This window comes from Vicugna pacos, unplaced genomic scaffold, assembly GCF_048564905.1.
Source record: "Vicugna pacos unplaced genomic scaffold, VicPac4 SAC-SAT, whole genome shotgun sequence".
NCBI classification, from domain to species: Eukaryota; Metazoa; Chordata; class Mammalia; order Artiodactyla; family Camelidae; genus Vicugna; species Vicugna pacos.
The window spans coordinates 18,278,225-18,305,827 of NW_027328721.1; the positions used below are offsets into that span (position 1 = coordinate 18,278,225).

At 46.0% G+C, this 27,603-nt stretch overlaps 5 long non-coding RNA genes across 7 annotated transcripts; all 5 read right to left on the bottom strand.

Annotated features, from left to right (window-relative positions):
• Positions 1 to 53: 53 nt before the first annotated feature.
• On the bottom strand, positions 54 to 5,097 carry LOC140692139 (uncharacterized). 3 transcript variants are annotated; one of them, XR_012067700.1, is made up of 4 exons: positions 4,916 to 5,048; positions 1,635 to 1,707; positions 466 to 536; positions 79 to 257 (listed from the first exon to the last, which is right to left on the bottom strand). It is a non-coding gene; the product is annotated as an uncharacterized lncRNA (long non-coding RNA). The 3 variants fall into 3 exon arrangements; XR_012067702.1 differs by having other exon boundaries at positions 466 to 578; positions 4,916 to 5,006; XR_012067701.1 differs by lacking the exon at positions 466 to 536 and having other exon boundaries at positions 54 to 257; positions 4,916 to 5,097.
• A 261-nt stretch (positions 5,098 to 5,358) lies between these two features.
• On the bottom strand, positions 5,359 to 10,332 carry LOC140692135 (uncharacterized). Its single transcript, XR_012067694.1, has 3 exons — positions 10,220 to 10,332; positions 6,939 to 7,011; positions 5,359 to 5,561 (listed from the first exon to the last, which is right to left on the bottom strand). It is a non-coding gene; the product is annotated as an uncharacterized lncRNA (long non-coding RNA).
• Positions 10,333 to 10,662: 330 nt separating this feature from the next.
• LOC140692120 (uncharacterized) lies at positions 10,663 to 15,636 on the bottom strand. Its single transcript, XR_012067674.1, has 3 exons — positions 15,524 to 15,636; positions 12,243 to 12,315; positions 10,663 to 10,865 (listed from the first exon to the last, which is right to left on the bottom strand). It is a non-coding gene; the product is annotated as an uncharacterized lncRNA (long non-coding RNA).
• A 329-nt stretch (positions 15,637 to 15,965) lies between these two features.
• Positions 15,966 to 20,940, bottom strand: LOC140692119 (uncharacterized). Its single transcript, XR_012067673.1, has 3 exons — positions 20,828 to 20,940; positions 17,547 to 17,619; positions 15,966 to 16,169 (listed from the first exon to the last, which is right to left on the bottom strand). It is a non-coding gene; the product is annotated as an uncharacterized lncRNA (long non-coding RNA).
• A 329-nt stretch (positions 20,941 to 21,269) lies between these two features.
• On the bottom strand, positions 21,270 to 26,244 carry LOC140692121 (uncharacterized). Its single transcript, XR_012067675.1, has 3 exons — positions 26,132 to 26,244; positions 22,851 to 22,923; positions 21,270 to 21,473 (listed from the first exon to the last, which is right to left on the bottom strand). It is a non-coding gene; the product is annotated as an uncharacterized lncRNA (long non-coding RNA).
• Positions 26,245 to 27,603: the final 1,359 nt, after the last annotated feature.

A 27,603-nucleotide genomic window follows, 5' to 3' on the forward strand; every position in this document is an offset into this window, starting at 1 on the left:
AGGGGAGACACGAAGAGAAGCTGGGCGAAAAGCTGGCTGCACGGATTGAGGAGAGATGCGAACACATGGATGAGAGATGTTCTGCTACAATGGAGAATACTGGCGTGGAGACAGCTGTAGAGGATACCAGGCTCAAAAGACATTCATGAGACATATTGATCCTCGCTGATACTGGCAGAAACATACGGAGTGCCAACGTGGACTTGAGGAAGTTCCTCAATTCTCTTCTCCAAGAACGGGTCCAAGGTCTCTGACATCTGCAAGAGAAGAGATGGCAGAGATGATCAAAACGCTCCTGTTCTTGGAAGAGGTCGTGAGAATCCACACGTCCCAAGGGGCATTCCCTAGCCATTCAGACCAGAATTCACCAAGCCCAGGTAAGCCTTTTCCCAGGTTTGGGCCTAGCTAGCAAGCACTTGCCCTTCCCTCCCCTCCACTCAGGCATCCATTTGGAAGGATCAGTACCTGAGCTGCAATGAAGCCATTACGAGAAGAGCAAGCCCCTCCTAGAATCAGAGTTCCTCCAGCTTCACACTCTGTGAACAACAGTGAACTCCTTAAAGGTCAAATAGTCTCGGCTGAAATCGATAGGAATTGAATACTTAGCTCACACCTAGAAACGATGGCCTTCCGCTAGATTCAGCAAATGTGGTGTTTATGTCTTCCCTGGGGTGAAGGGAGTGTGGTAAGTGAGGGGAATCTTTGACTGAACTTGAATCTGTATTAGGCCTCAGTTTTTCAAGACAGTATAGGTAAATAGTACATGTCAGAAAGTGAACTGTACTGTAAAAGTCGCCAATGACATTAAAGACACAGCTTCTGTGGATCGTCTTTCAATGGAGTCAAGCCCCAGGGGGCACTATATCATGGGGGTGCAGACTTGGTTGCGTTAAATGGCTTTACCCAACATGATCGGATGATTAAGCGTTCTCATCACTGATAGAAGAACACCTGGTTCTCAATAGACTAGCATAACTGCAGCAGGCTTGTCCTAGCTATAATGCCTCTAGGTGCTTTTGGATTCAAACCTAAATGTATATATTTGGTTTGTTTCCTCTTGTATTTTCCTAGAGAGGGATGTTACCCCTTGAAATGCCAACATTGGCCAGTAGGTGTCATTGGGAGTAAAGGGCACCACATGCACAAGTGTATCCAAGGTTGGGGGTTAGTTCATCTTTCCAATAGTTATTTCATGGTTCCTGTTGGTTTCGGAGGCTTCAAAAGGAAAGAGTTGACATGACCCCTTTAGCAGTTTGGACTAGAAATTTGCATTCTTTCTGTCTAGGTTTTCCGTAGAGCTGACAAAATGTTACCAAAATTGACAAGTCTGGCTTCTAGGTCGATACAGTGTGTTTCAAAAAATAACTTCATTTTCGTATAACTCCCAAAACATGTAAATGAATTCTGTTAAACTTCTTAAAGACTGCAAATGAGATATCAACACACTGTCAAAACAGGTGTCTCCGGACAATCCCTCCCACCACGGCTGTATAGGAACAAAGAGCTAAGCAAATATCACATTTCTGTGAAATGTATCTGGATAGTGTTGATTCATCGATGCCCAGTTGGCAGAGAAGAAGTGCAACCTGCACTCACTCGCTCCCATGTACAGAGCAATGGAAACATCCACTCACCCAGCCCTTGGCACAGGACACTTGCCGAAGAGAGGTCTGTTACTTCCAAAGACAGGATGAGGCCTCAGGACACCTGGAAGCAGGAGAAGGCAAAGCAGGGAATGGAAACCAGTGCAGGGTCTGACCCCTGGTGGTGGAGCAACAAGGGTGAAACTCTGTTTGCCTTGGACGCACACTCTCAAGCGGACAGGAGACATGGGATTGAAGGTGATGTGCTGAGATTTACAAGAGTGCACAGCAGATGCTTGGCTGACAGAACTCAAAGAAACCAGCGCAAAATATCCCCACAGTTGATTCTGAGACCAAGATCCGAGCTGCCAAATTTGAGGTAGCAGAGGCAACGGTCAGTGAGGGATAGGGCTTCGGATGATGGCACACGCTGAGTCTCAGGGATCTGGAGTGCATTGTGGGATGTGGTGGGTCGAATCAAGAGAGCAAACCGAACTGTGTACCAATGATAAAGCAACCACACTGGTCGCGCGGTTGAGATTACCGATATGTCCCATGGCCACACCCAGTGCATCTGCAGGACCAGGGACCAATTGGGCATTTTGCCAATAGAGCACGTGTGGGGCTGAATCAGTGCTATCGTGCTTCTGGTCTGAGGGATCCAGGGGGCCTTGGGTTTGAAATCAGAATGAAAAGCCTTAGGATCTGCTACATTCATAACCTGGGCTGGGATTATGGTTTGGTTTGAGGCACAGGATGCGCAACAGCTCTGTGGTTGCCTTCGTGCACCCGTGCCACAAGGATGAGAGGACAAGGAAGAGTGGTCCAAGTCCACAGCGTGAGAAGAGGAAGCATTTCCTTCAGCACTATCTCCCAAAAGCGGATGCTACATTTTGGATGGCACCGGCACGGGACGGCACCGAGGACACCAAGGTAGGTCTGCGGGATCATTCCAGCAGGCCCTGATGTGTGACATCCATGGATGAGCTTCCACTGGTGTTTCAGTAGACAGAGAAGCTCTGGGAAGAACTGCTTTCATTGGGACATTCCCGTGGCACTTCAAAGCACAAGCGCACTCTCAGTTTGCTTTTTTTTAAACACTCCAAAATGACATAGAGCAGAATGCAGAGCTGAGAACCTTTAGAAGCCTCATTTCCACAAGAGGAAGTGTCCTGCGCACTTTCAGAATTGTGAGATATGCGTAATCAAAATGAGGTTTTGCTAATCGAAATAGTATGGGATGTTCATCACAACAAATGCAACACCAGCAATTGGAGATATACCAGACAACACACACAGGAACAGGATATGGCATCAATGTCTAGGAGAAGTTGTCCTCACAGAAATCCCATGGAATTGCGTAGAGACAAGAGTCTAAAATTTTCACTTAACAAAGCCCTTGAAGTCTACATTAGATACCTGATATTACCTGACCAGTAGAGATGAAGAAGTACAGTAAAAGAAACAGGAAGTACCATTTTCAGTTCCAAAGATATTGAAGGCCCAGAAGATAAGCTTTCTAACAACTAGACTGCAAAACGCTCTCCAGACCAAGTGTTGAAAATGGAGGTCTGGAAAACCCTGAAGAACAACATTGTCTCAGAATCACAAAAGGCAGAATATCAGAAAAGGGGAAGAGAAAGTCTAAAGACGAGCCAAAAAATATCAGAAAACTCAATGGATGTGATAATATCAGGGCTAAAATTCAGTCCTTAGCAGACTAGATAATGCAGAGAGACGCGTGAATGACTGTGAAGACAGGGGAACAGAAATCCCTCGGTCAGAAGCAGACATAGGAAAGCAAGTGCAAACCAATGAAACATTGCTGTTGATTCCTGGGTTAAGACAGGGCATGAAAGACTAGAGTTCATAAGAGTCCCAGATGGAAAAGCAAGAGATAAAGAAACAAAAAATGTCTGAAAATGTATCTGTAGAAAAATCAGACTGAAACTTGCTGAAAGCCAAGAAAGAATCATCTATGCGAATTCAGGAATTACACAGCATCCAAAGGAGGTGGAACCCCAATAGACCTACCAGCAGCTGTATGATTCAAATCAACAAAGTTCACGAATATCCCAGTGATTTAAAATGCACCTGGAGGAAACAACATAGTCACAAGGGAACCTCCAGAGGGGTTTCAGCTGATATCTCGGCAGCAATATTGCAGGACAGGGAGGAGTGCCAGGACACAGACCATATCCTGAATGGCCAAATGCTGCCACCTAGGGTAGCCTATGCCCCATGACCACCATTTCTAATAACGGCAGAGCTAGGGAATTCCACAGACCGGCAAATCTTAAAAGAATTCAGCAGTTCAAAACTTCTTCTAAAAGGAAGGTTGAGAATACTCCCCTGAATAGAAAAGCAGCAAGATGAAATGGAAAGAAGAAAACCATTATTGGAAATGCAAGAAGAGCACGAGTGGCAAAGAAGAAACAAGAAGAAGGCAAGGAGGACATCAAAACGCTAAAGATGGGAGAGGGAAGCAGGAAATCATAGGTGATTGGAAGCACTCTCTTAAGTGAATCAGCTTATTGGACTCTCTGTTTGAAGCGAAAGGAGAGATGCATGGCCTGACGTGTTTGCAAAACAAGCAAGAAGCAGACCAACAAAGAATCAAACCAACAAACAAGCACCAGAAGGGTACGGTTGGCTGACATATACCAAGGGAATCATGATTATTCAAAAGAAAATACTCAAGGTGATGTCAAGGATCCTTCAGCACGCATCGACCCAGTATCGCGGCTTGCATGTACTCAGCACACTTGTCTTCGGAAATCAGAGGCGTGCATTCATATTCGTAAATATTGATTCATAAGAGCATATCGTGACCTAACCCAAATGCCGATTTGGAATCAAATGGATTCCTAGTCCGTGATGTAGACTTGTATGTCTTCCAACAGGATGAAGGAATGCCATATTCTACGCTACGTAGAGGAGAAATATAAGAAGCCTATAACAAAGGCACGTAGATCTGCCAAAGTGTACTAAGAGCAAAAGAGACAGACAGTAAAGTGCACATTGGGGTTGGTTTCATTTCTTGGAACTTCAGCCCCCATGAAACAAATGGATCCATGTCCTGAGAGTGCGGGTGTTTCAGCAGAAATCAGGCGACGCATATGTATTCCGGGTGTACGGATATTATAGGAACATAAGTCTCCTTTAGAGGGTCTCTGTGTACTGTGAACTGTTAGAAAGTTTAAAGACGTGTGAAACCATCAACTAAAAAGGGACCCACTTCCCTCCATTGGTTCTGTGCATACAGATCTGAACAAAAGGAAAGAGGGAAGAAGAAAGGCCCATGGGACGCTAGTGGGTAGAATCACATTTACCTTAGGAACCTCTGGTCGGATGCAGCCCCTCCCCCAACACTGACAAGATGCAGCAGCCATTGGGGGTGGCAGTTACCGGTTGGATTCCAGGTGGAATGTTGGTGTGTACCGCGAGGCTTGTTGTGGCTGTTGGATCCTAGGTAACCGGGCAGAGTTCTGTGGGTGGATCAGTGTGATGGAGGGGCTGCCGCCCTCTGTGGAGCTTGGCTTAGGTGTTTGGTCCGGGAAGCTGTGTAAGTTCGAGATACTGCTGCTGCCCAAAGACCTGAGTTCACAGGTCAGTTTCCAGAACCTTTAAGAGCAGACAGTGGAAGATCTGCCTGTCATCAGCTTACTGGTGAGGCTCCGAGGTACTTTCAGACTTGCCCAGTCCTGGTGAAGTCGACTTTAGGGGAGACACGAAGAGAAGCTGGGCGAAAAGCTGGCTGCACGGATTGAGGAGAGATGCGAACACATGGATGAGAGATGTTCTGCTACAATGGAGAATACTGGCGTGGAGACAGCTGTAGAGGATACCAGGCTCAAAAGACATTCATGAGACATATTGATCCTCGCTGATACTGGCAGAAACATACGGAGTGCCAACGTGGACTTGAGGAAGTTCCTCAATTCTCTTCTCCAAGAACGGGTCCAAGGTCTCTGACATCTGCAAGAGAAGAGATGGCAGAGATGATCAAAACGCTCCTGTTCTTGGAAGAGGTCGTGAGAATCCACACGTCCCAAGGGGCATTCCCTAGCCATTCAGACCAGAATTCACCAAGCCCAGGTAAGCCTTTTCCCAGGTTTGGGCCTAGCTAGCAAGCACTTGCCCTTCCCTCCCCTCCACTCAGGCATCCATTTGGAAGGATCAGTACCTGAGCTGCAATGAAGCCATTACGAGAAGAGCAAGCCCCTCCTAGAATCAGAGTTCCTCCAGCTTCACACTCTGTGAACAACAGTGAACTCCTTAAAGGTCAAATAGTCTCGGCTGAAATCGATAGGAATTGAATACTTAGCTCACACCTAGAAACGATGGCCTTCCGCTAGATTCAGCAAATGTGGTGTTTATGTCTTCCCTGGGGTGAAGGGAGTGTGGTAAGTGAGGGGAATCTTTGACTGAACTTGAATCTGTATTAGGCCTCAGTTTTTCAAGACAGTATAGGTAAATAGTACATGTCAGAAAGTGAACTGTACTGTAAAAGTCGCCAATGACATTAAAGACACAGCTTCTGTGGATCGTCTTTCAATGGAGTCAAGCCCCCGGGGGCACTATATCATGGGGGTGCAGACTTGGTTGCGTTAAATGGCTTTACCCAACATGATCGGATGATTAAGCGTTCTCATCACTGATAGAAGAACACCTGGTTCTCAATAGACTAGCATAACTGCAGCAGGCTTGTCCTAGCTATAATGCCTCTAGGTGCTTTTGGATTCAAACCTAAATGTATATATTTGGTTTGTTTCCTCTTGTATTTTCCTAGAGAGGGATGTTACCCCTTGAAATGCCAACATTGGCCAGTAGGTGTCATTGGGAGTAAAGGGCACCACATGCACAAGTGTATCCAAGGTTGGGGGTTATTTCATCTTTCCAATAGTTATTTCATGGTTCCTGTTGGTTTCGGAGGCTTCAAAAGGAAAGAGTTGACATGACCCCTTTAGCAGTTTGGACTAGAAATTTGCATTCTTTCTGTCTAGGTTTTCCGTAGAGCTGACAAAATGTTACCAAAATTGACAAGTCTGGCTTCTAGGTCGATACAGTGTGTTTCAAAAAATAACTTCATTTTCGTATAACTCCCAAAACATGTAAATGAATTCTGTTAAACTTCTTAAAGACTGCAAATGAGATATCAACACACTGTCAAAACAGGTGTCTTCGGACAATCCCTCCCACCACGGCTGTATAGGAACAAAGAGCTAAGCAAATATCACATTTCTGTGAAATGTATCTGGATAGTGTTGATTCATCGATGCCCAGTTGGCAGAGAAGAAGTGCAACCTGCACTCACTCGCTCCCATGTACAGAGCAATGGAAACATCCACTCACCCAGCCCTTGGCACAGGACACTTGCCGAAGAGAGGTCTGTTACTTCCAAAGACAGGATGAGGCCTCAGGACACCTGGAAGCAGCAGAAGGCAAAGCAGGGAATGGAAACCAGTGCAGGGTCTGACCCCTGGTGGTGGAGCAACAAGGGTGAAACTCTGTTTGCCTTGGACGCACACTCTCAAGCGGACAGGAGACATGGGATTGAAGGTGATGTGCTGAGATTTACAAGAGTGCACAGCAGATGCTTGGCTGACAGAACTCAAAGAAACCAGCGCAAAATATCCCCACAGTTGATTCTGAGACCAAGATCCGAGCTGCCAAATTTGAGGTAGCAGAGGCAACGGTCAGTGAGGGATAGGGCTTCGGATGATGGCACACGCTGAGTCTCAGGGATCTGGAGTGCATTGTGGGATGTGGTGGGTCGAATCAAGAGAGCAAACCGAACTGTGTACCAATGATAAAGCAACCACACTGGTCGCGCGGTTGAGATTACCGATATGTCCCATGGCCACACCCAGTGCATCTGCAGGACCAGGGACCAATTGGGCATTTTGCCAATAGAGCACGTGTGGGGCTGAATCAGAGCTATCGTGCATCTGGTCTGAGGGATCCAGGGGGCCTTGGGTTTGAAATCAGAATGAAAAGCCTTAGGATCTGCTACATTCATAACCTGGGCTGGGATTATGGTTTGGTTTGAGGCACAGGATGCGCAACAGCTCTGTGGTTGCCTTCGTGCACCCGTGCCACAAGGATGAGAGGACAAGGAAGAGTGGTCCAAGTCCACAGCGTGAGAAGAGGAAGCATTTCCTTCAGCACTATCTCCCAAAAGCGGATGCTACATTTTGGATGGCACCGGCACGGGACGGCACCGAGGACACCAAGGTAGGTCTGCGGGATCATTCCAGCAGGCCCTGATGTGTGACATCCATGGATGAGCTTCCACTGGTGTTTCAGTAGACAGAGAAGCTCTGGGAAGAACTGCTTTCATTGGGACATTCCCGTGGCACTTCAAAGCACAAGCGCACTCTCAGTTTGCTTTTTTTTAAACACTCCAAAATGACATAGAGCAGAATGCAGAGCTGAGAACCTTTAGAAGCCTCATTTCCACAAGAGGAAGTGTCCTGCGCACTTTCAGAATTGTGAGATATGCGTAATCAAAATGAAGTTTTGCTAATCGAAATAGTATGGGATGTTCATCACAACAAATGCAACACCAGCAATTGGAGATATACCAGACAACACACACAGGAACAGGATATGGCATCAATGTCTAGGAGAAGTTGTCCTCACAGAAATCCCATGGAATTGCGTAGAGACAAGAGTCTAAAATTTTCACTTAACAAAGCCCTAGAAGTCTACATTAGATACCTGATATTACCTGACCAGTAGAGATGAAGAAGTACAGTAAAAGAAACAGGAAGTACCGTTTTCAGTTCCAAAGATATTGAAGGCCCAGAAGATAAGCTTTCTAACAACTAGACTGCAAAACGCTCTCCAGACCAAGTGTTGAAAATGGAGGTCTGGAAAACCCTGAAGAACAACATTGTCTCAGAATCACAAAAGGCAGAATATCAGAAAAGGGGAAGAGAAAGTCTAAAGACGAGCCAAAAAATATCAGAAAACTCAATGGATGTGATAATATCAGGGCTAAAATTCAGTCCTTAGCAGACTAGATAATGCAGAGAGACGCGTGAATGACTGTGAAGACAGGGGAACAGAAATCCCTCGGTCAGAAGCAGACATAGGAAAGCAAGTGCAAACCAATGAAACATTGCTGTTGATTCCTGGGTTAAGACAGGGCATGAAAGACTAGAGTTCATAAGAGTCCCAGATGGAAAAGCAAGAGATAAAGAAACAAAAAATGTCTGAAAATGTATCTGTAGAAAAATCAGACTGAAACTTGCTGAAAGCCAAGAAAGAATCATCTATGCGAATTCAGGAATTACACAGCATCCAAAGGAGGTGGAACCCCAATAGACCTACCAGCAGCTGTATGATTCAAATCAACAAAGTTCACGAATATCCCAGTGATTTAAAATGCACCTGGAGGAAACAACATAGTCACAAGGGAACCTCCAGAGGGGTTTCAGCTGATATCTCGGCAGCAATATTGCAGGACAGGGAGGAGTGCCAGGACACAGACCATATCCTGAATGGCCAAATGCTGCCACCTAGGGTAGCCTATGCCCCATGACCACCATTTCTAATAACGGCAGAGCTAGGGAATTCCACAGACCGGCAAATCTTAAAAGAATTCAGCAGTTCAAAACTTCTTCTAAAAGGAAGGTTGAGAATACTCCCCTGAATAGAAAAGCAGCAAGATGAAATGGAAAGAAGAAAACCATTATTGGAAATGCAAGAAGAGCACGAGTGGCAAAGAAGAAACAAGAAGAAGGCAAGGAGGACATCAAAACGCTAAAGATGGGAGAGGGAAGCAGGAAATCATAGGTGATTGGAAGCACTCTCTTAAGTGAATCAGCTTATTGGACTCTCTGTTTGAAGCGAAAGGAGAGATGCATGGCCTGACGTGTTTGCAAAACAAGCAAGAAGCAGACCAACAAAGAATCAAACCAACAAACAAGCACCAAAAGGGTACGGTTGGCTGACATATACCAAGGGAATCATGATTATTCAAAAGAAAATACTCAAGGTGATGTCAAGGATCATTCAGCACGCATCGACCCAGTATCGCGGCTTGCATGTACTCAGCACACTTGTCTTCGGAAATCAGAGGCGTGCATTCATATTCGTAAATATTGATTCATAAGAGCATATCGTGACCTAACCCAAATGCCGATTTGGAATCAAATGGATTCCTAGTCCGTGATGTAGACTTGTATGTCTTCCAACAGGATGAAGGAATGCCATATTCTACGCTACGTAGAGGAGAAATGTAAGAAGCCTATAACAAAGGCACGTAGATCTGCCAAAGTGTACTAAGAGCAAAAGAGACAGACAGTAAAGTGCACATTGGGGTTGGTTTCATTTCTTGGAACTTCAGCCCCCATGAAACAAATGGATCCATGTCCTGAGAGTGCGGGTGTTTCAGCAGAAATCAGGCGACGCATATGTATTCCGGGTGTACGGATATTATAGGAACATAAGTCTCCTTTAGAGGGTCTCTGTGTACTGTGAACTGTTAGAAAGTTTAAAGACGTGTGAAACCATCAACTAAAAAGGGACCCACTTCCCTCCATTGGTTCTGTGCATACAGATCTGAACAAAAGGAAAGAGGGAAGAAGAAAGGCCCATGGGACGCTAGTGGGTAGAATCACATTTACCTTAGGAACCTCTGGTCGGATGCAGCCCCTCCCCCAACACTGACAAGATGCAGCAGCCATTGGGGATGGCAGTTACCGGTTGGATTCCAGGTGGAATGTTGGTGTGTACCGCGAGGCTTGTTGTGGCTGTTGGATCCTAGGTAACCGGGCAGAGTTCTGTGGGTGGATCAGTGTGATGGAGGGGCTGCCGCCCTCTGTGGAGCTTGGCTTAGGTGTTTGGTCCGGGAAGCTGTGTAAGTTCGAGATACTGCTGCTGCCCAAAGACCTGAGTTCACAGGTCAGTTTCCAGAACCTTTAAGAGCAGACAGTGGAAGATCTGCCTGTCATCAGCTTACTGGTGAGGCTCCGAGGTACTTTCAGACTTGCCCAGTCCTGGTGAAGTCGACTTTAGGGGAGACACGAAGAGAAGCTGGGCGAAAAGCTGGCTGCACGGATTGAGGAGAGATGCGAACACATGGATGAGAGATGTTCTGCTACAATGGAGAATACTGGCGTGGAGACAGCTGTAGAGGATACCAGGCTCAAAAGACATTCATGAGACATATTGATCCTCGCTGATACTGGCAGAAACATACGGAGTGCCAACGTGGACTTGAGGAAGTTCCTCAATTCTCTTCTCCAAGAACGGGTCCAAGGTCTCTGACATCTGCAAGAGAAGAGATGGCAGAGATGATCAAAACGCTCCTGTTCTTGGAAGAGGTCGTGAGAATCCACACGTCCCAAGGGGCATTCCCTAGCCATTCAGACCAGAATTCACCAAGCCCAGGTAAGCCTTTTCCCAGGTTTGGGCCTAGCTAGCAAGCACTTGCCCTTCCCTCCCCTCCACTCAGGCATCCATTTGGAAGGATCAGTACCTGAGCTGCAATGAAGCCATTACGAGAAGAGCAAGCCCCTCCTAGAATCAGAGTTCCTCCAGCTTCACACTCTGTGAACAACAGTGAACTCCTTAAAGGTCAAATAGTCTCGGCTGAAATCGATAGGAATTGAATACTTAGCTCACACCTAGAAACGATGGCCTTCCGCTAGATTCAGCAAATGTGGTGTTTATGTCTTCCCTGGGGTGAAGGGAGTGTGGTAAGTGAGGGGAATCTTTGACTGAACTTGAATCTGTATTAGGCCTCAGTTTTTCAAGACAGTATAGGTAAATAGTACATGTCAGAAAGTGAACTGTACTGTAAAAGTCGCCAATGACATTAAAGACACAGCTTCTGTGGATCGTCTTTCAATGGAGTCAAGCCCCCGGGGGCACTATATCATGGGGGTGCAGACTTGGTTGCGTTAAATGGCTTTACCCAACATGATCGGATGATTAAGCGTTCTCATCACTGATAGAAGAACACCTGGTTCTCAATAGACTAGCATAACTGCAGCAGGCTTGTCCTAGCTATAATGCCTCTAGGTGCTTTTGGATTCAAACCTAAATGTATATATTTGGTTTGTTTCCTCTTGTATTTTCCTAGAGAGGGATGTTACCCCTTGAAATGCCAACATTGGCCAGTAGGTGTCATTGGGAGTAAAGGGCACCACATGCACAAGTGTATCCAAGGTTGGGGGTTATTTCATCTTTCCAATAGTTATTTCATGGTTCCTGTTGGTTTCGGAGGCTTCAAAAGGAAAGAGTTGACATGACCCCTTTAGCAGTTTGGACTAGAAATTTGCATTCTTTCTGTCTAGGTTTTCCGTAGAGCTGACAAAATGTTACCAAAATTGACAAGTCTGGCTTCTAGGTCGATACAGTGTGTTTCAAAAAATAACTTCATTTTCGTATAACTCCCAAAACATGTAAATGAATTCTGTTAAACTTCTTAAAGACTGCAAATGAGATATCAACACACTGTCAAAACAGGTGTCTTCGGACAATCCCTCCCACCACGGCTGTATAGGAACAAAGAGCTAAGCAAATATCACATTTCTGTGAAATGTATCTGGATAGTGTTGATTCATCGATGCCCAGTTGGCAGAGAAGAAGTGCAACCTGCACTCACTCGCTCCCATGTACAGAGCAATGGAAACATCCACTCACCCAGCCCTTGGCACAGGACACTTGCCGAAGAGAGGTCTGTTACTTCCAAAGACAGGATGAGGCCTCAGGACACCTGGAAGCAGGAGAAGGCAAAGCAGGGAATGGAAACCAGTGCAGGGTCTGACCCCTGGTGGTGGAGCAACAAGGGTGAAACTCTGTTTGCCTTGGACGCACACTCTCAAGCGGACAGGAGACATGGGATTGAAGGTGATGTGCTGAGATTTACAAGAGTGCACAGCAGATGCTTGGCTGACAGAACTCAAAGAAACCAGCGCAAAATATCCCCACAGTTGATTCTGAGACCAAGATCCGAGCTGCCAAATTTGAGGTAGCAGAGGCAACGGTCAGTGAGGGATAGGGCTTCGGATGATGGCACACGCTGAGTCTCAGGGATCTGGAGTGCATTGTGGGATGTGGTGGGTCGAATCAAGAGAGCAAACCGAACTGTGTACCAATGATAAAGCAACCACACTGGTCGCGCGGTTGAGATTACCGATATGTCCCATGGCCACACCCAGTGCATCTGCAGGACCAGGGACCAATTGGGCATTTTGCCAATAGAGCACGTGTGGGGCTGAATCAGAGCTATCGTGCATCTGGTCTGAGGGATCCAGGGGGCCTTGGGTTTGAAATCAGAATGAAAAGCCTTAGGATCTGCTACATTCATAACCTGGGCTGGGATTATGGTTTGGTTTGAGGCACAGGATGCGCAACAGCTCTGTGGTTGCCTTCGTGCACCCGTGCCACAAGGATGAGAGGACAAGGAAGAGTGGTCCAAGTCCACAGCGTGAGAAGAGGAAGCATTTCCTTCAGCACTATCTCCCAAAAGCGGATGCTACATTTTGGATGGCACCGGCACGGGACGGCACCGAGGACACCAAGGTAGGTCTGCGGGATCATTCCAGCAGGCCCTGATGTGTGACATCCATGGATGAGCTTCCACTGGTGTTTCAGTAGACAGAGAAGCTCTGGGAAGAACTGCTTTCATTGGGACATTCCCGTGGCACTTCAAAGCACAAGCGCACTCTCAGTTTGCTTTTTTTTAAACACTCCAAAATGACATAGAGCAGAATGCAGAGCTGAGAACCTTTAGAAGCCTCATTTCCACAAGAGGAAGTGTCCTGCGCACTTTCAGAATTGTGAGATATGCGTAATCAAAATGAAGTTTTGCTAATCGAAATAGTATGGGATGTTCATCACAACAAATGCAACACCAGCAATTGGAGATATACCAGACAACACACACAGGAACAGGATATGGCATCAATGTCTAGGAGAAGTTGTCCTCACAGAAATCCCATGGAATTGCGTAGAGACAAGAGTCTAAAATTTTCACTTAACAAAGCCCTAGAAGTCTACATTAGATACCTGATATTACCTGACCAGTAGAGATGAAGAAGTACAGTAAAAGAAACAGGAAGTACCATTTTCAGTTCCAAAGATATTGAAGGCCCAGAAGATAAGCTTTCTAACAACTAGACTGCAAAACGCTCTCCAGACCAAGTGTTGAAAATGGAGGTCTGGAAAACCCTGAAGAACAACATTGTCTCAGAATCACAAAAGGCAGAATATCAGAAAAGGGGAAGAGAAAGTCTAAAGACGAGCCAAAAAATATCAGAAAACTCAATGGATGTGATAATATCAGGGCTAAAATTCAGTCCTTAGCAGACTAGATAATGCAGAGAGACGCGTGAATGACTGTGAAGACAGGGGAACAGAAATCCCTCGGTCAGAAGCAGACATAGGAAAGCAAGTGCAAACCAATGAAACATTGCTGTTGATTCCTGGGTTAAGACAGGGCATGAAAGACTAGAGTTCATAAGAGTCCCAGATGGAAAAGCAAGAGATAAAGAAACAAAAAATGTCTGAAAATGTATCTGTAGAAAAATCAGACTGAAACTTGCTGAAAGCCAAGAAAGAATCATCTATGCGAATTCAGGAATTACACAGCATCCAAAGGAGGTGGAACCCCAATAGACCTACCAGCAGCTGTATGATTCAAATCAACAAAGTTCACGAATATCCCAGTGATTTAAAATGCACCTGGAGGAAACAACATAGTCACAAGGGAACCTCCAGAGGGGTTTCAGCTGATATCTCGGCAGCAATATTGCAGGACAGGGAGGAGTGCCAGGACACAGACCATATCCTGAATGGCCAAATGCTGCCACCTAGGGTAGCCTATGCCCCATGACCACCATTTCTAATAACGGCAGAGCTAGGGAATTCCACAGACCGGCAAATCTTAAAAGAATTCAGCAGTTCAAAACTTCTTCTAAAAGGAAGGTTGAGAATACTCCCCTGAATAGAAAAGCAGCAAGATGAAATGGAAAGAAGAAAACCATTATTGGAAATGCAAGAAGAGCATGAGTGGCAAAGAAGAAACAAGAAGAAGGCAAGGAGGACATCAAAACGCTAAAGATGGGAGAGGGAAGCAGGAAATCATAGGTGATTGGAAGCACTCTCTTAAGTGAATCAGCTTATTGGACTCTCTGTTTGAAGTGAAAGGAGAGATGCATGGCCTGACGTGTTTGCAAAACAAGCAAGAAGCAGACCAACAAAGAATCAAACCAACAAACAAGCACCAAAAGGGTACGGTTGGCTGACATATACCAAGGGAATCATGATTATTCAAAAGAAAATACTCAAGGTGATGTCAAGGATCATTCAGCACGCATCGACCCAGTATCGCGGCTTGCATGTACTCAGCACACTTGTCTTCGGAAATCAGAGGCGTGCATTCATATTCGTAAATATTGATTCATAAGAGCATATCGTGACCTAACCCAAATGCCGATTTGGAATCAAATGGATTCCTAGTCCGTGATGTAGACTTGTATGTCTTCCAACAGGATGAAGGAATGCCATATTCTACGCTACGTAGAGAAGAAATGTAAGAAGCCTATAACAAAGGCACGTAGATCTGCCAAAGTGTACTAAGAGCAAAAGAGACAGACAGTAAAGTGCACATTGGGGTTGGTTTCATTTCTTGGAACTTCAGCCCCCATGAAACAAATGGATCCATGTCCTGAGAGTGCGGGTGTTTCAGCAGAAATCAGGCGACGCATATGTATTCCGGGTGTACGGATATTATAGGAACATAAGTCTCCTTTAGAGGGTCTCTGTGTACTGTGAACTGTTAGAAAGTTTAAAGACGTGTGAAACCATCAACTAAAAAGGGACCCACTTCCCTCCATTGGTTCTGTGCATACAGATCTGAACAAAAGGAAAGAGGGAAGAAGAAAGGCCCATGGGACGCTAGTGGGTAGAATCACATTTACCTTAGGAACCTCTGGTCGGATGCAGCCCCTCCCCCAACACTGACAAGATGCAGCAGCCATTGGGGATGGCAGTTACCGGTTGGATTCCAGGTGGAATGTTGGTGTGTACCGCGAGGCTTGTTGTGGCTGTTGGATCCTAGGTAACCGGGCAGAGTTCTGTGGGTGGATCAGTGTGATGGAGGGGCTGCCGCCCTCTGTGGAGCTTGGCTTAGGTGTTTGCTCCGGGAAGCTGTGTAAGTTCGAGATACTGCTGCTGCCCAAAGACCTGAGTTCACAGGTCAGTTTCCAGAACCTTTAAGAGCAGACAGTGGAAGATCTGCCTGTCATCAGCTTACTGGTGAGGCTCCGAGGTACTTTCAGACTTGCCCAGTCCTGGTGAAGTCGACTTTAGGGGAGACACGAAGAGAAGCTGGGCGAAAAGCTGGCTGCACGGATTGAGGAGAGATGCGAACACATGGATGAGAGATGTTCTGCTACAATGGAGAATACTGGCGTGGAGACAGCTGTAGAGGATACCAGGCTCAAAAGACATTCATGAGACATATTGATCCTCGCTGATACTGGCAGAAACATACGGAGTGCCAACGTGGACTTGAGGAAGTTCCTCAATTCTCTTCTCCAAGAACGGGTCCAAGGTCTCTGACATCTGCAAGAGAAGAGATGGCAGAGATGATCAAAACGCTCCTGTTCTTGGAAGAGGTCGTGAGAATCCACACGTCCCAAGGGGCATTCCCTAGCCATTCAGACCAGAATTCACCAAGCCCAGGTAAGCCTTTCCCCAGGTTTGGGCCTAGCTAGCAAGCACTTGCCCTTCCCTCCCCTCCACTCAGGCATCCATTTGGAAGGATCAGTACCTGAGCTGCAATGAAGCCATTACGAGAAGAGCAAGCCCCTCCTAGAATCAGAGTTCCTCCAGCTTCACACTCTGTGAACAACAGTGAACTCCTTAAAGGTCAAATAGTCTCGGCTGAAATCGATAGGAATTGAATACTTAGCTCACACCTAGAAACGATGGCCTTCCGCTAGATTCAGCAAATGTGGTGTTTATGTCTTCCCTGGGGTGAAGGGAGTGTGGTAAGTGAGGGGAATCTTTGACTGAACTTGAATCTGTATTAGGCCTCAGTTTTTCAAGACAGTATAGGTAAATAGTACATGTCAGAAAGTGAACTGTACTGTAAAAGTCGCCAATGACATTAAAGACACAGCTTCTGTGGATCGTCTTTCAATGGAGTCAAGCCCCCGGGGGCACTATATCATGGGGGTGCAGACTTGGTTGCGTTAAATGGCTTTACCCAACATGATCGGATGATTAAGCGTTCTCATCACTGATAGAAGAACACCTGGTTCTCAATAGACTAGCATAACTGCAGCAGGCTTGTCCTAGCTATAATGCCTCTAGGTGCTTTTGGATTCAAACCTAAATGTATATATTTGGTTTGTTTCCTCTTGTATTTTCCTAGAGAGGGATGTTACCCCTTGAAATGCCAACATTGGCCAGTAGGTGTCATTGGGAGTAAAGGGCACCACATGCACAAGTGTATCCAAGGTTGGGGGTTATTTCATCTTTCCAATAGTTATTTCATGGTTCCTGTTGGTTTCGGAGGCTTCAAAAGGAAAGAGTTGACATGACCCCTTTAGCAGTTTGGACTAGAAATTTGCATTCTTTCTGTCTAGGTTTTCCGTAGAGCTGACAAAATGTTACCAAAATTGACAAGTCTGGCTTCTAGGTCGATACAGTGTGTTTCAAAAAATAACTTCATTTTCGTATAACTCCCAAAACATGTAAATGAATTCTGTTAAACTTCTTAAAGACTGCAAATGAGATATCAACACACTGTCAAAACAGGTGTCTTCGGACAATCCCTCCCACCACGGCTGTATAGGAACAAAGAGCTAAGCAAATATCACATTTCTGTGAAATGTATCTGGATAGTGTTGATTCATCGATGCCCAGTTGGCAGAGAAGAAGTGCAACCTGCACTCACTCGCTCCCATGTACAGAGCAATGGAAACATCCACTCACCCAGCCCTTGGCACAGGACACTTGCCGAAGAGAGGTCTGTTACTTCCAAAGACAGGATGAGGCCTCAGGACACCTGGAAGCAGGAGAAGGCAAAGCAGGGAATGGAAACCAGTGCAGGGTCTGACCCCTGGTGGTGGAGCAACAAGGGTGAAACTCTGTTTGCCTTGGACGCACACTCTCAAGCGGACAGGAGACATGGGATTGAAGGTGATGTGCTGAGATTTACAAGAGTGCACAGCAGATGCTTGGCTGACAGAACTCAAAGAAACCAGCGCAAAATATCCCCACAGTTGATTCTGAGACCAAGATCCGAGCTGCCAAATTTGAGGTAGCAGAGGCAACGGTCAGTGAGGGATAGGGCTTTGGATGATGGCACACGCTGAGTCTCAGGGATCTGGAGTGCATTGTGGGATGTGGTGGGTCGAATCAAGAGAGCAAACCGAACTGTGTACCAATGATAAAGCAACCACACTGGTCGCGCGGTTGAGATTACTGATATGTCCCATGGCCACACCCAGTGCATCTGCAGGACCAGGGACCAATTGGGCATTTTGCCAATAGAGCACGTGTGGGGCTGAATCAGAGCTATCGTGCATCTGGTCTGAGGGATCCAGGGGGCCTTGGGTTTGAAATCAGAATGAAAAGCCTTAGGATCTGCTACATTCATAACCTGGGCTGGGATTATGGTTTGGTTTGAGGCACAGGATGCGCAACAGCTCTGTGGTTGCCTTCGTGCACCCGTGCCACAAGGATGAGAGGACAAGGAAGAGTGGTCCAAGTCCACAGCGTGAGAAGAGGAAGCATTTCCTTCAGCACTATCTCCCAAAAGCGGATGCTACATTTTGGATGGCACCGGCACGGGACGGCACCGAGGACACCAAGGTAGGTCTGCGGGATCATTCCAGCAGGCCCTGATGTGTGACATCCATGGATGAGCTTCCACTGGTGTTTCAGTAGACAGAGAAGCTCTGGGAAGAACTGCTTTCATTGGGACATTCCCGTGGCACTTCAAAGCACAAGCGCACTCTCAGTTTGCTTTTTTTTAAACACTCCAAAATGACATAGAGCAGAATGCAGAGCTGAGAACCTTTAGAAGCCTCATTTCCACAAGAGGAAGTGTCCTGCGCACTTTCAGAATTGTGAGATATGCGTAATCAAAATGAAGTTTTGCTAATCGAAATAGTATGGGATGTTCATCACAACAAATGCAACACCAGCAATTGGAGATATACCAGACAACACACACAGGAACAGGATATGGCATCAATGTCTAGGAGAAGTTGTCCTCACAGAAATCCCATGGAATTGCGTAGAGACAAGAGTCTAAAATTTTCACTTAACAAAGCCCTAGAAGTCTACATTAGATACCTGATATTACCTGACCAGTAGAGATGAAGAAGTACAGTAAAAGAAACAGGAAGTACCATTTTCAGTTCCAAAGATATTGAAGGCCCAGAAGATAAGCTTTCTAACAACTAGACTGCAAAACGCTCTCCAGACCAAGTGTTGAAAATGGAGGTCTGGAAAACCCTGAAGAACAACATTGTCTCAGAATCACAAAAGGCAGAATATCAGAAAAGGGGAAGAGAAAGTCTAAAGACGAGCCAAAAAATATCAGAAAACTCAATGGATGTGATAATATCAGGGCTAAAATTCAGTCCTTAGCAGACTAGATAATGCAGAGAGACGCGTGAATGACTGTGAAGACAGGGGAACAGAAATCCCTCGGTCAGAAGCAGACATAGGAAAGCAAGTGCAAACCAATGAAACATTGCTGTTGATTCCTGGGTTAAGACAGGGCATGAAAGACTAGAGTTCATAAGAGTCCCAGATGGAAAAGCAAGAGATAAAGAAACAAAAAATGTCTGAAAATGTATCTGTAGAAAAATCAGACTGAAACTTGCTGAAAGCCAAGAAAGAATCATCTATGCGAATTCAGGAATTACACAGCATCCAAAGGAGGTGGAACCCCAATAGACCTACCAGCAGCTGTATGATTCAAATCAACAAAGTTCACGAATATCCCAGTGATTTAAAATGCACCTGGAGGAAACAACATAGTCACAAGGGAACCTCCAGAGGGGTTTCAGCTGATATCTCGGCAGCAATATTGCAGGACAGGGAGGAGTGCCAGGACACAGACCATATCCTGAATGGCCAAATGCTGCCACCTAGGGTAGCCTATGCCCCATGACCACCATTTCTAATAACGGCAGAGCTAGGGAATTCCACAGACCGGCAAATCTTAAAAGAATTCAGCAGTTCAAAACTTCTTCTAAAAGGAAGGTTGAGAATACTCCCCTGAATAGAAAAGCAGCAAGATGAAATGGAAAGAAGAAAACCATTATTGGAAATGCAAGAAGAGCACGAGTGGCAAAGAAGAAACAAGAAGAAGGCAAGGAGGACATCAAAACGCTAAAGATGGGAGAGGGAAGCAGGAAATCATAGGTGATTGGAAGCACTCTCTTAAGTGAATCAGCTTATTGGACTCTCTGTTTGAAGCGAAAGGAGAGATGCATGGCCTGACGTGTTTGCAAAACAAGCAAGAAGCAGACCAACAAAGAATCAAACCAACAAACAAGCACCAAAAGGGTACGGTTGGCTGACATATACCAAGGGAATCATGATTATTCAAAAGAAAATACTCAAGGTGATGTCAAGGATCATTCAGCACGCATCGACCCAGTATCGCGGCTTGCATGTACTCAGCACACTTGTCTTCGGAAATCAGAGGCGTGCATTCATATTCGTAAATATTGATTCATAAGAGCATATCGTGACCTAACCCAAATGCCGATTTGGAATCAAATGGATTCCTAGTCCGTGATGTAGACTTGTATGTCTTCCAACAGGATGAAGGAATGCCATATTCTACGCTACGTAGAGGAGAAATGTAAGAAGCCTATAACAAAGGCACGTAGATCTGCCAAAGTGTACTAAGAGCAAAAGAGACAGACAGTAAAGTGCACATTGGGGTTGGTTTCATTTCTTGGAACTTCAGCCCCCATGAAACAAATGGATCCATGTCCTGAGAGTGCGGGTGTTTCAGCAGAAATCAGGCGACGCATATGTATTCCGGGTGTACGGATATTATAGGAACATAAGTCTCCTTTAGAGGGTCTCTGTGTACTGTGAACTGTTAGAAAGTTTAAAGACGTGTGAAACCATCAACTAAAAAGGGACCCACTTCCCTCCATTGGTTCTGTGCATACAGATCTGAACAAAAGGAAAGAGGGAAGAAGAAAGGCCCATGGGACGCTAGTGGGTAGAATCACATTTACCTTAGGAACCTCTGGTCGGATGCAGCCCCTCCCCCAACACTGACAAGATGCAGCAGCCATTGGGGATGGCAGTTACCGGTTGGATTCCAGGTGGAATGTTGGTGTGTACCGCGAGGCTTGTTGTGGCTGTTGGATCCTAGGTAACCGGGCAGAGTTCTGTGGGTGGATCAGTGTGATGGAGGGGCTGCCGCCCTCTGTGGAGCTTGGCTTAGGTGTTTGGTCCGGGAAGCTGTGTAAGTTCGAGATACTGCTGCTGCCCAAAGACCTGAGTTCACAGGTCAGTTTCCAGAACCTTTAAGAGCAGACAGTGGAAGATCTGCCTGTCATCAGCTTACTGGTGAGGCTCCGAGGTACTTTCAGACTTGCCCAGTCCTGGTGAAGTCGACTTTAGGGGAGACACGAAGAGAAGCTGGGCGAAAAGCTGGCTGCACGGATTGAGGAGAGATGCGAACACATGGATGAGAGATGTTCTGCTACAATGGAGAATACTGGCGTGGAGACAGCTGTAGAGGATACCAGGCTCAAAAGACATTCATGAGACATATTGATCCTCGCTGATACTGGCAGAAACATACGGAGTGCCAACGTGGACTTGAGGAAGTTCCTCAATTCTCTTCTCCAAGAACGGGTCCAAGGTCTCTGACATCTGCAAGAGAAGAGATGGCAGAGATGATCAAAACGCTCCTGTTCTTGGAAGAGGTCGTGAGAATCCACACGTCCCAAGGGGCATTCCCTAGCCATTCAGACCAGAATTCACCAAGCCCAGGTAAGCCTTTTCCCAGGTTTGGGCCTAGCTAGCAAGCACTTGCCCTTCCCTCCCCTCCACTCAGGCATCCATTTGGAAGGATCAGTACCTGAGCTGCAATGAAGCCATTACGAGAAGAGCAAGCCCCTCCTAGAATCAGAGTTCCTCCAGCTTCACACTCTGTGAACAACAGTGAACTCCTTAAAGGTCAAATAGTCTCGGCTGAAATCGATAGGAATTGAATACTTAGCTCACACCTAGAAACGATGGCCTTCCGCTAGATTCAGCAAATGTGGTGTTTATGTCTTCCCTGGGGTGAAGGGAGTGTGGTAAGTGAGGGGAATCTTTGACTGAACTTGAATCTGTATTAGGCCTCAGTTTTTCAAGACAGTATAGGTAAATAGTACATGTCAGAAAGTGAACTGTACTGTAAAAGTCGCCAATGACATTAAAGACACAGCTTCTGTGGATCGTCTTTCAATGGAGTCAAGCCCCCGGGGGCACTATATCATGGGGGTGCAGACTTGGTTGCGTTAAATGGCTTTACCCAACATGATCGGATGATTAAGCGTTCTCATCACTGATAGAAGAACACCTGGTTCTCAATAGACTAGCATAACTGCAGCAGGGTTCACCTAGCTATAATGCCTCTAGGTGCTTTTGGATTCAAACCTAAATGTATATATTTGGTTTGTTTCCTCTTGTATTTTCCTAGAGAGGGATGTTACCCCTTGAAATGCCAACATTGGCCAGTAGGTGTCATTGGGAGTAAAGGGCACCACATGCACAAGTGTATCCAAGGTTGGGGGTTAGTTCATCTTTCCAATAGTTATTTCATGGTTCCTGTTGGTTTCGGAGGCTTCAAAAGGAAAGAGTTGACATGACCCCTTTAGCAGTTTGGACTAGAAATTTGCATTCTTTCTGTCTAGGTTTTCCGTAGAGCTGACAAAATGTTACCAAAATTGACAAGTCTGGCTTCTAGGTCGATACAGTGTGTTTCAAAAAATAACTTCATTTTCGTATAACTCCCAAAACATGTAAATGAATTCTGTTAAACTTCTTAAAGACTGCAAATGAGATATCAACACACTGTCAAAACAGGTGTCTTCGGACAATCCCTCCCACCACGGCTGTATAGGAACAAAGAGCTAAGCAAATATCACATTTCTGTGAAATGTATCTGGATAGTGTTGATTCATCGATGCCCAGTTGGCAGAGAAGAAGTGCAACCTGCACTCACTCGCTCCCATGTACAGAGCAATGGAAACATCCACTCACCCAGCCCTTGGCACAGGACACTTGCCGAAGAGAGGTCTGTTACTTCCAAAGACAGGATGAGGCCTCAGGACACCTGGAAGCAGGAGAAGGCAAAGCAGGGAATGGAAACCAGTGCAGGGTCTGACCCCTGGTGGTGGAGCAACAAGGGTGAAACTCTGTTTGCCTTGGACGCACACTCTCAAGCGGACAGGAGACATGGGATTGAAGGTGATGTGCTGAGATTTACAAGAGTGCACAGCAGATGCTTGGCTGACAGAACTCAAAGAAACCAGCGCAAAATATCCCCACAGTTGATTCTGAGACCAAGATCCGAGCTGCCAAATTTGAGGTAGCAGAGGCAACGGTCAGTGAGGGATAGGGCTTCGGATGATGGCACACGCTGAGTCTCAGGGATCTGGAGTGCATTGTGGGATGTGGTGGGTCGAATCAAGAGAGCAAACCGAACTGTGTACCAATGATAAAGCAACCACACTGGTCGCGCGGTTGAGATTACCGATATGTCCCATGGCCACACCCAGTGCATCTGCAGGACCAGGGACCAATTGGGCATTTTGCCAATAGAGCACGTGTGGGGCTGAATCAGAGCTATCGTGCATCTGGTCTGAGGGATCCAGGGGGCCTTGGGTTTGAAATCAGAATGAAAAGCCTTAGGATCTGCTACATTCATAACCTGGGCTGGGATTATGGTTTGGTTTGAGGCACAGGATGCGCAACAGCTCTGTGGTTGCCTTCGTGCACCCGTGCCACAAGGATGAGAGGACAAGGAAGAGTGGTCCAAGTCCACAGCGTGAGAAGAGGAAGCATTTCCTTCAGCACTATCTCCCAAAAGCGGATGCTACATTTTGGATGGCACCGGCACGGGACGGCACCGAGGACACCAAGGTAGGTCTGCGGGATCATTCCAGCAGGCCCTGATGTGTGACATCCATGGATGAGCTTCCACTGGTGTTTCAGTAGACAGAGAAGCTCTGGGAAGAACTGCTTTCATTGGGACATTCCCGTGGCACTTCAAAGCACAAGCGCACTCTCAGTTTGCTTTTTTTTAAACACTCCAAAATGACATAGAGCAGAATGCAGAGCTGAGAACCTTTAGAAGCCTCATTTCCACAAGAGGAAGTGTCCTGCGCACTTTCAGAATTGTGAGATATGCGTAATCAAAATGAAGTTTTGCTAATCGAAATAGTATGGGATGTTCATCACAACAAATGCAACACCAGCAATTGGAGATATACCAGACAACACACACAGGAACAGGATATGGCATCAATGTCTAGGAGAAGTTGTCCTCACAGAAATCCCATGGAATTGCGTAGAGACAAGAGTCTAAAATTTTCACTTAACAAAGCCCTAGAAGTCTACATTAGATACCTGATATTACCTGACCAGTAGAGATGAAGAAGTACAGTAAAAGAAACAGGAAGTACCATTTTCAGTTCCAAAGATATTGAAGGCCCAGAAGATAAGCTTTCTAACAACTAGACTGCAAAACGCTCTCCAGACCAAGTGTTGAAAATGGAGGTCTGGAAAACCCTGAAGAACAACATTGTCTCAGAATCACAAAAGGCAGAATATCAGAAAAGGGGAAGAGAAAGTCTAAAGACGAGCCAAAAAATATCAGAAAACTCAATGGATGTGATAATATCAGGGCTAAAATTCAGTCCTTAGCAGACTAGATAATGCAGAGAGACGCGTGAATGACTGTGAAGACAGGGGAACAGAAATCCCTCGGTCAGAAGCAGACATAGGAAAGCAAGTGCAAACCAATGAAACATTGCTGTTGATTCCTGGGTTAAGACAGGGCATGAAAGACTAGAGTTCATAAGAGTCCCAGATGGAAAAGCAAGAGATAAAGAAACAAAAAATGTCTGAAAATGTATCTGTAGAAAAATCAGACTGAAACTTGCTGAAAGCCAAGAAAGAATCACCTATGCGAATTCAGGAATTACACAGCATCCAAAGGAGGTGGAACCCCAATAGACCTACCAGCAGCTGTATGATTCAAATCAACAAAGTTCACGAATATCCCAGTGATTTAAAATGCACCTGGAGGAAACAACATAGTCACAAGGGAACCTCCAGAGGGGTTTCAGCTGATATCTCGGCAGCAATATTGCAGGACAGGGAGGAGTGCCAGGACACAGACCATATCCTGAATGGCCAAATGCTGCCACCTAGGGTAGCCTATGCCCCATGACCACCATTTCTAATAACGGCAGAGCTAGGGAATTCCACAGACCGGCAAATCTTAAAAGAATTCAGCAGTTCAAAACTTCTTCTAAAAGGAAGGTTGAGAATACTCCCCTGAATAGAAAAGCAGCAAGATGAAATGGAAAGAAGAAAACCATTATTGGAAATGCAAGAAGAGCACGAGTGGCAAAGAAGAAACAAGAAGAAGGCAAGGAGGACATCAAAACGCTAAAGATGGGAGAGGGAAGCAGGAAATCATAGGTGATTGGAAGCACTCTCTTAAGTGAATCAGCTTATTGGACTCTCTGTTTGAAGCGAAAGGAGAGATGCATGGCCTGACGTGTTTGCAAAACAAGCAAGAAGCAGACCAACAAAGAATCAAACCAACAAACAAGCACCAAAAGGGTACGGTTGGCTGACATATACCAAGGGAATCATGATTATTCAAAAGAAAATACTCAAGGTGATGTCAAGGATCATTCAGCACGCATCGACCCAGTATCGCGGCTTGCATGTACTCAGCACACTTGTCTTCGGAAATCAGAGGCGTGCATTCATATTCGTAAATATTGATTCATAAGAGCATATCGTGACCTAACCCAAATGCCGATTTGGAATCAAATGGATTCCTAGTCCGTGATGTAGACTTGTATGTCTTCCAACAGGATGAAGGAATGCCATATTCTACGCTACGTAGAGAAGAAATGTAAGAAGCCTATAACAAAGGCACGTAGATCTGCCAAAGTGTACTAAGAGCAAAAGAGACAGACAGTAAAGTGCACATTGGGGTTGGTTTCATTTCTTGGAACTTCAGCCCCCATGAAACAAATGGATCCATGTCCTGAGAGTGCGGGTGTTTCAGCAGAAATCAGGCGACGCATATGTATTCCGGGTGTACGGATATTATAGGAACATAAGTCTCCTTTAGAGGGTCTCTGTGTACTGTGAACTGTTAGAAAGTTTAAAGACGTGTGAAACCATCAACTAAAAAGGGACCCACTTCCCTCCATTGGTTCTGTGCATACAGATCTGAACAAAAGGAAAGAGGGAAGAAGAAAGGCCCATGGGACGCTAGTGGGTAGAATCACATTTACCTTAGGAACCTCTGGTCGGATGCAGCCCCTCCCCCAACACTGACAAGATGCAGCAGCCATTGGGGATGGCAGTTACCGGTTGGATTCCAGGTGGAATGTTGGTGTGTACCGCGAGGCTTGTTGTGGCTGTTGGATCCTAGGTAACCGGGCAGAGTTCTGTGGGTGGATCAGTGTGATGGAGGGGCTGCCGCCCTCTGTGGAGCTTGGCTTAGGTGTTTGGTCCGGGAAGCTGTGTAAGTTCGAGATACTGCTGCTGCCCAAAGACCTGAGTTCACAGGTCAGTTTCCAGAACCTTTAAGAGCAGACAGTGGAAGATCTGCCTGTCATCAGCTTACTGGTGAGGCTCCGAGGTACTTTCAGACTTGCCCAGTCCTGGTGAAGTCGACTTTAGGGGAGACACGAAGAGAAGCTGGGCGAAAAGCTGGCTGCACGGATTGAGGAGAGATGCGAACACATGGATGAGAGATGTTCTGCTACAATGGAGAATACTGGCGTGGAGACAGCTGTAGAGGATACCAGGCTCAAAAGACATTCATGAGACATATTGATCCTCGCTGATACTGGCAGAAACATACGGAGTGCCAACGTGGACTTGAGGAAGTTCCTCAATTCTCTTCTCCAAGAACGGGTCCAAGGTCTCTGACATCTGCAAGAGAAGAGATGGCAGAGATGATCAAAACGCTCCTGTTCTTGGAAGAGGTCGTGAGAATCCACACGTCCCAAGGGGCATTCCCTAGCCATTCAGACCAGAATTCACCAAGCCCAGGTAAGCCTTTTCCCAGGTTTGGGCCTAGCTAGCAAGCACTTGCCCTTCCCTCCCCTCCACTCAGGCATCCATTTGGAAGGATCAGTACCTGAGCTGCAATGAAGCCATTACGAGAAGAGCAAGCCCCTCCTAGAATCAGAGTTCCTCCAGCTTCACACTCTGTGAACAACAGTGAACTCCTTAAAGGTCAAATAGTCTCGGCTGAAATCGATAGGAATTGAATACTTAGCTCACACCTAGAAACGATGGCCTTCCGCTAGATTCAGCAAATGTGGTGTTTATGTCTTCCCTGGGGTGAAGGGAGTGTGGTAAGTGAGGGGAATCTTTGACTGAACTTGAATCTGTATTAGGCCTCAGTTTTTCAAGACAGTATAGGTAAATAGTACATGTCAGAAAGTGAACTGTACTGTAAAAGTCGCCAATGACATTAAAGACACAGCTTCTGTGGATCGTCTTTCAATGGAGTCAAGCCCCCGGGGGCACTATATCATGGGGGTGCAGACTTGGTTGCGTTAAATGGCTTTACCCAACATGATCGGATGATTAAGCGTTCTCATCACTGATAGAAGAACACCTGGTTCTCAATAGACTAGCATAACTGCAGCAGGGTTCACCTAGCTATAATGCCTCTAGGTGCTTTTGGATTCAAACCTAAATGTATATATTTGGTTTGTTTCCTCTTGTATTTTCCTAGAGAGGGATGTTA